Raw genomic sequence first — 12,025 nt, forward strand, 5'->3', positions numbered from 1 at the left:
AGAATTTTATATACCTTTGAAGTTTCACCTTTCTTATGTGTCATCAGTCAAAAGTTAGCACACTCATCATCTGAACTCGAGCAAGAATCAGAGGAGGAGCTCTCATCCTCTTCTTACCATATGATGTAGGCTCTACGACCATTGGAATTATTTTCCTTCACCTTATAGAAATCATTGTCTTTACTTTTATGATGTTTGGTGAGACTTGGACAGGTGGTTCTTAGTGTCCCAATTTTCCACATTTGTAACACGTGATATCATAATCACCTTTCTTGTGATCTTTCTTGGATGGATGATTATTTTTCAAATTCACTATACCTTTATCGGTATGCTTGAGTTTGTTTCTCTTTAGATATCTATTGTGGCGTCTGACGAATAAACTCATTTCTTCTTTTTTGGGAACTTTTTCGTCAGAGTTGTCACTTTCTTCCTTTGACTTTTTCCCTTTAGAAGATGAAGCTTTCAAAGAAATATCTTATTTCTCTTATTTACCTTTCCCTTTATTTTTTGACTTTACTTCGCTATTGGTGAGTCATTTTAGCTCATTCTCATGATCGGTTAACTTTCCAAACAGTTTTGTAATATCCAAAGTACTAAGATTGTTTGATTGTTTTATAGCAGTGACCTTTGGTTGTCATTCCCTGCATATAGATCTCAATATTTTGTTAGTACAATCATTGTTGGAAAAGTTTTTACCCAAGTTACATAGTTTGTTGATTAAATGGAGGAATCTAGTTTGCATGGAATCCACGGATTCTCCGGGTTCCATACGAAATAGTTTAAACTTCTCTGTGAACATATTTATTTTAGAATCCTTGATGTCATTTGTTCCCTCATAGAGAGTTTGGAGAGCATCCTACATACCTTTAGCCCCTGTATGATGTGAAATCGAATAGAACACTTTAGCGTTTAATGCATAAATAAGTATGTTCCTTGTTTTCAAATCATATGAAGCTTTTTTTATTTCAGCATCATCCCAATCTTTTGATTGTTTAACAATGTCGCCATTACCCTTTGGAATAAATAACCCCTCAGTGGCTGCACACAAATTTATGTCAATTGATAATAAGTGTACATACATGTTTGCTTTCCTATAAGTACAATTTTCTCCTCTGAAAATAAGTGCTATATTATACGCTCCCTTAGGATCGTCATCTTCCGCCATATTCACAATTTTTGGATGTCGATTAGACACAATCAAAATACCATCTCTTAATTCCAATTGTTGAGTGTGAATATGGGAGTAGAAAAACGGTCTAGAGGTGGATGAATATACCAAAATTAAAATTCAACCGCCGTTTAAAAGAAGTATCAGAGTGTTTCCAAAAATAATTGTGAGAAGAAGGTTTGATGCGATAATGTGAAAATTATACTATATTGATCATGTTAACAATATATCATTACACAAACACCAAAAATGAATATGATGAAACACTAGGTATTTGATTGATTCGATTGTGTAATTCAAAAGAAGTGTTTACACGATGATTCAATGTAAAGAGTGCTAATGTCAATTTTCTTAATAGATTTTTAATCACCGATCCAACTTAACAAGGTATCCAATTCCAACAAAAACTAATGTTTACGTAATAAATTGCTATCAACTGAATAAATGATAAACTATGCTAGAATTGAAATACCTAAGCATGCAAATACTATGAAATAAAATGCATGAGTAAGAGAGAGAGAGGGGGGAGAGAGAGAGAGAGAGAGAGAGAGAGAGAGAGAGATGACACCAAGATTTATAGTGCTTCAGCGTTCTTCATCGCTTTTCCTACATGCACTCTTCAATGGTTTCCAATTTGAACCTTCGCAGCTCTTTTATATTTGAAAAATACTTACAAGAGTTCATACAATCACCAATCCACAATACAGTTAAGAAAATTAAAATCTAGGTCTTGAATTGCATACAACATAATGCTAAACTCTACTACGTAATATTTACTCGAATTTCACTTCTTGAATCTTCCAATATCACGAATCTACTCCAAGCCTTCGTGTGTAGCAATCAACCCCTTGATCCTTCTGATTACTTGATCAATGAATTGTCCGAAGATTTGAGAAGAACTTATCCTTATTTGTAGCCTTCTACACAATCACTACTAAGGCAATTTTGGAGAGAAGAACCTACTTATTTTCAATGGAATTTATCATCACCATTGATAATCACCTCAATCTTGCAAACAACCTAAGAAAACTCAACCTGATTTCCAAGAACGATTAGTTTCAAGGACGCACCTCCTTCAATCCATTATAAATCTCTCGTTATCAAGATCTAAATCAAATTGAAGTTAAAGGTGCTAAAAATACGTTGTAAGACTTTAAACTTTCAAAACAGATGAACTTTATTTTTCACTAAATCACAATGTTGATTATGATCATATGATACAATGTTGTGAGAGTAATAATTACAAAAAGGTTTTATATGTGCTTGAGATTAAGCACTGAAAATGGTTGAAAAAGTCAGTTAGATTTGAATCAAGAGCAATTCATGATTTAAATCAAATGAACAAGTGAAGTGGAATAAAAGAAAAAAATAGAATTTTGAACATTTCTCAGTTGATTCAAATCATGAGAAAAGTGTGATTCGAATCAAGAACCTCGTGATTTATATCATGTGCAAAAAATGATTCAGATCAAATATAGTAGGCCCAACTGGAAAATGCTGAAAAATTGTATGATTCGAATCATGTACAATATTTGATTCGAATCAAATCAAGCAGAGATGACCAGTTGGAAATTGATTTGAATCATGTGTAAAAAATGATTCGCGTCAAATGGTTAGAAATTTTCAATTTTACCTATGTCCAATATGATTTTAATAAAATAATGTATTTGATTTCCATGATTCGAGCCAAACACATAAAATCTCAAGTTTTCATAATTTTAAAAGCACTTTGAGATTTTACTTAGTATCCATGTCAAATAAAAAACATAAAACGTTTCATTCCACTTACTCTTGCAATTGACCTAAAACACTAGGATCAAGATCTAACCACCAATGGTTTATGCATGCTAAAAACAAAGCTTTTCAAACTTGATTTTGAGAAGTGCAATCATGAAGGAGACTTAACAATCGAAAGCAAATCAAAGATGAAAGCGATATGACAAGCAAAAAAATAAACGGATTGGGATGTTCCCCCTAAATGAATTATGGGCATGCAATTACATTGTTCATCATCTTCATCGTTAGTCATTTATCCATTGTTATGGAGCTTCATCTGTAAAGATTGAGTGTTGAGGGAGACTAGTGGTACATTAGGGTATCTAATGTTTTTTTCGTGTGAAGTTTATTGTTTGTAACAGGTTCAAGTACCATTTATTGAATGCAATTTAGTTTTTATTCGTATCTATCAAGGAGAGAGTTTCAATATACTCCAAGGAATACTTTGGCGAGTTCAAGTATCAACTATTCGTAAGGCGTAGTTGGAAGTTATCCAACTTTAGTGGAGTTTGAGAAAACTTGCTTGCGGAAAAAGTTGGGAGTTATCCAATCAACACTTAGATAATGGTAATCGCTCAGACAAGAAATTGGAGGGATCAGATGGATTTCGACACATGAATACTTGAAGCAGGCTATTATGGATAGCAAGGTTATTGGATCAAGATCTTTAGAGATCTTATTTTTGTTAGTAGTTTGAGTGTCTGAATCAACAGAGGGAATTATAGTGTGATAGTTTATTGTAATTAAAATGTTTGTATCAAACTTATCAAAATAGTGGAAGATCGTGATCAATTTATGATGATTCATTAATACCATTGAAGAGTGGAGTAGGCAAAACGAGGACGAACATCAAACCACCATATATCTATGTGTATCTTTTCTTCCTCCCTTATCTCCTTTTAATTTTATAGTACTCATTAATATATCCATTGAATTAGTGCATTATTACATTGTTTTATGTTATATAGGTTAGACCGTGCTTATAGAGATTTAATGTATAAGCTTAGCTCTATGGTGCATCAATCTTAACAGATTATCATGAGTATAATTATGTCATGAATGAACATCTAAGTAAAGAGTTTTTAAACCGCTTTAATTTAAGCACCTTTGATTGCCTTGAGATTGACTCTCATTAGAAGCAATCAAGTCTTTAGTGCTCTCATGTATTATTTCACTTGGTTTAATTCATTGAGATGCATCCAAGTTCTCCTAGTATTGTGTTTTGCTTCCGTGATTCTTAAACTCTTTGATTTCGTTTATGGGACCTAAATTTTTTTTTTGAAATTGTCTTTAAGGGAAAAGGTTTATTCACCCCCCCCCCCTCTGCAGACCTTTTTGTGTCCATACTCTCACCCAACATATTGAAAAGAAGATATGAATGAAACTTAATGTACCTTGAACGCCCCGTGGCTAGGTCTTGAATCCTCGCTCTCTGAATCTTCATTAGGAATAGGTTGTCTTTGTCTATCTTCTTTATTTCGAGTTAGTTGAGTAACTTCATCTTCTTCTTCTTTTCCATCATCATATTAAATAACCAGTTTTCTTCTTGGTTTCTCTTGTGTACTAGCCTTTTGAGCTTGGATTTTTTGCTTCTTGGCTTGCCATAGTTCTACTTTCTCAGCGGCATCCTGGAATTTACTCCAATATTTGGGACGTATGATTTCGAAGGAAGCATATTCACTTTCCTCGTGATCATCATCCTCATCATTTTCTTCATCTTCATTATCCTTTTCTTCAACTCCTTGGTTAGACCAAAACATTTACAAATAATGAGCAATGAATAGTTGAGTTAAAGAGATAGAATATGTTAATAAAGGTTGGAGTTTGGGTTAAACCTGAGTTCCTTCACTATCGAGAGTGACAGTTGGTGTTTCTTTTCTTGTCCTTTTTTGACTTGGGGAAGCAGTAGAGCTACTTCCTTTGTTCGACTCTGAAATATAAGAACAAGGATAAATAAAAGCTAAGGAATTTAACATAAAGAGAACAAAGTTTTAGAAAATGTACTTGTTTTTTCCCTTATGATTGGCGAAGTCCAAATTCTTCATCACTTTCTTCAACTTGTTCGATTTTATTCTTCTTTAACTTTTTCGTGGGAATGAGATCTCGAGCTATAAAAGTTTGACACAAGTAAATAGTGTGAAATAAAAAGAGGAGTTAGTGAATTTTAAGAGTATCATTATCTCATATCTATGATGGTCGATGTGACTCAGATGTGTTCGATATTGACTCTTAAAGGCCATGGATAATTGTGTATGTTATACCTAGTCGAAGTTACTCTTTGGGTAGATTTTTTCGAATTATTTACATGGGTCGCCAAATACTCAAAATGACACAAATTTGGATGTGGCAGCTTGAAAGCTAAGCCAAGTTTACAAGTTGGTAATGGTGGAAGTTTAGGAAGATGAAATTCTAAAGCAAATTTATATGTATTTGTTGCGTAAGGAGGAAAATTAAGTTTTAGGAGAATTTCAATAATTTTTTGTTTTAAAGAAAAAGTCGCCTCATGAATAGTATTATTAATTCGATCGGGATTATACATAAATTTGAAAAGCTTGATTCTTCTTGATGTGCGTACATCGACCTTTTGGTTTCTAAATTTTTCTCTATAGAGAGGATAAAGCATCCTTTAGATATTGTAGTAGAGTTGAGTAATCCACAACAAAACTATTATGATATGTCGTCCACCACTCTTTAAATTCTTTAGTGAAGTAAAAAAAAGCTTCAAATTTAAAGGGTATTAGGTTAATGACTTTTTTATCATGAAAGTCTAAACACGCCTTGTAGTTTTTCTCCGTTAGTATGGTATTAGCCATGCAGATTTCCATGTCATTGGTGAAAAGCGATCTTGGCAAGAATTGGCAAAAACCAAATTTGGATGATATCCAACATTCAACAAGCCCAAGTCCAACTTTCCTAAATGAAATTATAGTTGACAAAACATTGGGTTTAAAGAAAGCTACCCAAATGTCGAGAGCTTCAGATTGGTTTCTATGTGAAAAAGATGGAAATTTTCTTCTAAACAAATATGGTACATAGCTTTGATTGACAAATGGTGCCATAGAAGAAATGAATTCGACGTAATTCATACACATGAAGAAATATTTTTGAAAGCTTCTTCAGTCGATAAGTCGACATCTTTTGGGGCCAGAAATCAAGAATTTTTCATCAGAATTTCTTCATGTTCTGATATCAAGGGAGGCAACTCCTAAGGATTCATAAAGACAACACAAGATCAATATGCTAAGACAAACACTTTATTCTCATGAAGTTGGGTTGCTAGTGGTATGAGTTTTTTGCCTATTTGGAGAAATCCAAAAGAAAAGATGTAATGAGATAACTAGAGGGTGAGGAAACCGATATGCTCATAGTCGGAAACTTCCTCGGTTTTGTCATGGTGATCTTTAATGTAGGCGTTGAAACCAACACGATCGAAGGTGAAATTAGGCTTGGTCTTATTCTTGATAGTGGGTTAGAAAGTTTCCCTTGTTGGTTGAAGACCAGTGATGGCAGCAGTGTCGAAAAGCGTAGGAGTTATCATCCCATAGAGAAGCTGAAATGTGATGGTTGAAGATTCCCAAAAACAAAAGGCAACTATGAGCATATTGGAAGTATACCTAGGCCTATTTTTCGACACCTGAATCAAGTCGAAGATGCCTTGATTTTGCCAGACTTTCCTTTTCTTCTTATCTATTTTATTTATCCAATTGATGTAGGTTTCACTGTTGGTAGAAAGAGAAGAACGAACTACACTATTAGGTTGTTCCATGAATCCTAACTCAAATTTTTTTCCTCAAATGCACGAGGTTTACATAGGGGTAGACAATGGAAAAATATTTCAATATGTTGAGTTTCACAGACGAACTAGGTAAAGTATTGAGTGTTACCTACAATAGAGAATGGAATAAATACCTGAGAAGTGAAAATGGCTGATGTTTCCGTCTTCATCGATGGTTCTGGAACATATGTGTGATCTCCAAAGAAGATAAGAACCTCGATGTCAGTAGCAAAAGGGATTTGGAATTGCTTTTCTACGCCGGAGTTGGAAGAAGAAGTCATTTTTGGAGTTTGAGTTGGAGAAAGTGAAAATGGGTATTATAGAAAATAAACTTTTTAGGTTCTAGAAAAGGTAATGTTGTGAAGTGGAAGAGAGTTATATAGGTTTTGAAATAAAGCTTTTGTAGTTTTCTCTCTAAAATTAAAACACTAATGTTTTGATGTTTGTTTTAAATCATTGATAATTAATGATTTTTTATTTATTTTAATGCAGTTATTTTTTGTGGCCGACGATGACCTTGGAAACTGGAACAATGATGGTAGTTACCTGCACGTTGTAGACGTGATGATTGAGCGAAGTCAATCATGATGATAATGACATATGCATGATGGTTTGAATAGTGTTATGAGTTTTACTAAAAACTCCATCTTTCTGCCATATTGCAAATATGATCGAAAGATGCCATTTTTGGAAGCCATTTGTTAGCCTTAGATTTTTGCTTAACATTTAGACATGAATATGGGATATAAGAAATATAGAAAAGTCAAGTGCAGATAACCAAGTCATATTTTCGACATCAAGTCACAAACTCGATAGGTTTACCTTTTCGATAAATTTGATTCAATGTCTTAAAGATATTTATGACATCAGTGGTGATTTGAAGCAGTTCAAATGCCAGAGACACGTGGAAACAAATCAGAAGACGGAAGCTCATGTAGCAGCGTACTTGTTGGATTTTGAAGAGATAAACATTGTTGACAGTTGATAATGTACCTAGTATATAAGAAAATTTCTACTCTATAATGAGGGTTCGCATTTTATTTTTTTCTCTTTAGAACTCATACATCTGAATTACTAAGATAACAAAATTGTGAGAAATGTATGAACCTGTGTTTCATTTTTAATTCAAGCATTTTGATTGCTTTAATATTGTTTACTCATTTACTTGATTTTGTTAATTTAAGCTCTTTTAATTTTTTTTGTTATTTGCATTAGAAATTCTTCAAGCACCATTACATTCTCTCAAAATGTATTGTCTAAGATTTTCAAGTTTGATCCTACAAGTGAACTGAAACTCGTGATTATTTACTAAGAACATCGTTAAAAAAATTCATATACATTAATAAATGAAATAAAAACTTCCAAATAATATTTTGGAAATCTCTTACAATCTCGCACCATTTACAATATATAATAAAATCTCAGGTTTATGGAAATATCATAGTTTCAAATAATGATATCTTACGATTTGAACCATTACTTAGTAAATTAAGTTTTCACCCATCCTCAAATAGTTTGATAGACAAGTTTTGAACTAATTATTTATTTGAACAAGCATGCATAAATCACACATAAAATCTCGGTATTATTAAAAGAATTATAAAAATTGACACATTTAATACGGCCTTGTGTCACATACCCTTTTCTCGAGAATTTAATAGTAAAACCCTTTAACTCTATAAAACGACTCCACTTCATTCTCGTATAGGTAGAGTATATAAAAAATACACCCATAATTATGCATTCAGCAAACATATACTATAGGTCTATTACGAGAAAAACCTCGCCTACCACATTTATTCTTATGGTCCAAGTACTTTTATCCATTTGGATGTATTTTCTATCAAGTACTTCAATTACTCTAATAATGTATTTTCGTCATTGAACTCAAGACTTAATGTTAATCAAGTGTGAGTTGAGTTTTCATTATTGGTGATTAATTAGATTAATTAGATATGTGTTTGTATCGCATCCCTAAACGATGTCTTCAACATCGTATCCTTGTCAATCATTTTGTCAAATAATTGCAAGATATTTCTATTTTATTAATTTTGAATTTTCAAACACGCATATAGGTATACCTTTAATTTATTTTGACAATTTAATCAACTATCACACAACCATGATAACATAATCATTGAATTACTTTGTATCTTATGCTAACATTTTAGATCATTCAACATTTGTTATTAAACCATTTAATAACAAACAATATGAATTAAAGTTTCATTTTTGGTTAAACAAACACACAAGATAATTTACTTAACACAAGAAACATGTAAAACAACAGTAAACATGATTTATCAAATTTATATACTTGAAATAATCATGATCATAATCATAAATTTATCATATTCAAGATTCATCTTATAGAGATATTCAATCATGTTAAACATAAACATATTAATATTAAATCTAAAATTTTAGAATTAAATTTAATTATCTTAAAGTGATTATTATCATTTACATAGGTTAACAATGAATCAAACAAACTCGAAAAAAGTTCGAAACTCGGTTCGACAATTAAATCGTTGAACTAGGTTCATGAATCAAATAAGTTGAATATGAGCGAAAAATTAAGTTCATTAACTAAATGAGCTAAACTTAAACTATACATAGTTCGACTCATTAGGTCCGTGATTCAACTCGATTATATATGAGAATGATTATTTTGTATTTAAGAGTAGGTTTAAAAATTTGTTTCAAATTTTAATCCTATATTGTCCCTTCCGTACTAATTATGGCAGTAAAGCTTACACTTGCATTTAGAGTCATCCTTGTTGGAGGAATTATGACATTGACTAAAATAACATATCCTTGTCGAGGCATTATGGCATTTGCTAAATAACATGTATAATGAAGGTTGCAAGTGTTGTAATCATTATGTCATGGAAATTTATTAGTTTTTAGTGTTTTGTATTGTACTCTTTCATTAAATTTGTAAGGTCTCGAAATATTTAGATGAAATTGTGGATTTTCGAGACAAATTTAAATTCAAATTGAGTAGTTTTTGAATTAGACTTTCAAATGTAACTCTTAAAAGTTGTGTAGTTTTTGAATTAGTAGATTTTTGAGACAAAATTAAATTTCAATCTGATAACTTTTATTTTATTTCAATATTTTCTTTTTAAAAAATATTAATTTCAAATGTCAAATATATAAAAAAATATACTTAAAAATGGCTTTTTAATTCGTGAGGCAAGTGAGCTGAACCTAACGAGATGAACCTAACAAGTTCAAGTGAAATGTTTGTGAACTTATAACGGGTCAAGTTTGAGATTAAAAAAAAATCATATCAAACTCAAACTGAGATTTAAGCTGAACCAATTCTTAACGAGTCGAGTCGGGCTGAGGCGAGTTCGACTTGACTCGACTCATTTTCAACATTATTTACATAGCATACAAACATACATGCATGCATACACTTGAAAATTATTATACAATTATCAACCATTATAATTAGATTAGACCTTAAATGACATAAAATTAAACATCACGTCTTAACACTTAAATTAATTTAATAAAATAAAAAAAATTATATGAATATTTATTTATGTAACCATTTTTGTTAAATGAAAATTCAATACTTTATGATTGATATTTATGTAGAGATTAAAAATTAAATTTCATAGTCAATTTCGACTCGACTCATTTTCAACCTTATTTACATAACATACAAACATACATGCATACACTTGAAATTTACTATACAATTATCAACCATTATAATTAGATTAGACCTTAAATGACATAAAATTAAACATCACGTCTTAACACTTAAATTAATTTAATAAAATAAAGAAAATTATATGAATATTTATTTATGTAACCATTTTTGTTAAATGAAAATTCAATACTTTATGATTGATATTTATTTAGAGAATAACAATTAAATTTCATAGTCAGTCTCTTTGTAAGTAAATACAAATCTAACTCTCATATACATACAATAAATTATACAAAAAAAACAACATTTTATTATATACAACACACTTAATTATAAATTTTTCAATATTGAATATACATTTTTAAAAGTGAGTAACTTTTAAAAGTTACTTCTATGCAACAAAATGATCATTTCGTCCACTTGAGTTCTTCTTTTTTTCATCTTTTTCAAGAATCTACATTCAGTTTTAAAATGTCTCAGTTTACCACAATGGAAGCAACTTCCTTTCTTTCTTTTCCTTTGTTTATTTCCATTGCCGTCATGAACATATCCATCATTTATGTCCATATTATCATTGGGCTTGTTAGATTTTCCATCTTCCACAATATGTATTTTTCCATGAGTAAATTAGTCTTTAGTATCTTCTTATTTGCGATACTCTTCTTCTAATCAAATGTGATATATTCAATTACTCAAGAGATATATCTTTGTTTTTATATTTTAGTATTCTTTTTATATCCTTCCATGAAGGTGGGAGTTTGTCTATTAGGGAAGACACAATGATAATTTCGTCCCTTTGCATTTTGTATTGTTTATAATTATTGAGAATACGATGATTTCATGTAATTGATGCATAACAAGTCCATTATCTACCATTTTATAAATATATAAATAGGAAACAATAAATTTATTACTTATAAAATCTTATTATTTTAAACAATAAATTTACTACTTGTAACATCTTCTTGCATGTAAGAATAAGTTTATTACTTGTAACTCCTTTGGTAGATATTAAACAAGGAGTCTGACATACCGTTGAGAATATGGCTCATGCAAATATAACCAGAGAATATTAGCCATGCAAATATAACCATCATTATTTCATACTCTCTCTCTCTTTCTCTCTCTCTCTCACACACACACACATTTCAACGTTTGTTTCTTCTTCCCTTTCTAATGGTCTTGTTGTATTCATAACATATATCACTTTTAAATTTGTAAGCAAGAATTTTATCTTTTTACCAACGGACAAAGTCGACTCCATTAAATTTATCCAATTTTACAAAATTAGATGTTATTTCTTTGAGTGACACTGCTGTTGATTAAGTATAATTGAACCTAAAGAATGTTGAATGTGTGGTTTTGGTGGAAAGATACTACAACACCATAACTGAGAATATGTTGATGAATATTGTCTTTAGAAACTTTAAAGTGTGTGAATTTCACACTAAACTTTAGATTCAATTCGCCCCACCAATTATAGTATATTGTATGTAATTGAGATTAACAGCGAATTCCCTTCAGAATAATTTGAATTCTTTAATGTGAATTGCACAAACACACAAAATGTATCTTTTGATAATCGATTATAGAATGATGTTTCTTAAACTTCACTCATGGATAAATAAAGTGAAATATG

This window comes from Lathyrus oleraceus, chromosome 6, assembly GCF_024323335.1.
Source record: "Lathyrus oleraceus cultivar Zhongwan6 chromosome 6, CAAS_Psat_ZW6_1.0, whole genome shotgun sequence".
Lineage (NCBI taxonomy): Eukaryota > Viridiplantae > Streptophyta > Magnoliopsida > Fabales > Fabaceae > Lathyrus > Lathyrus oleraceus.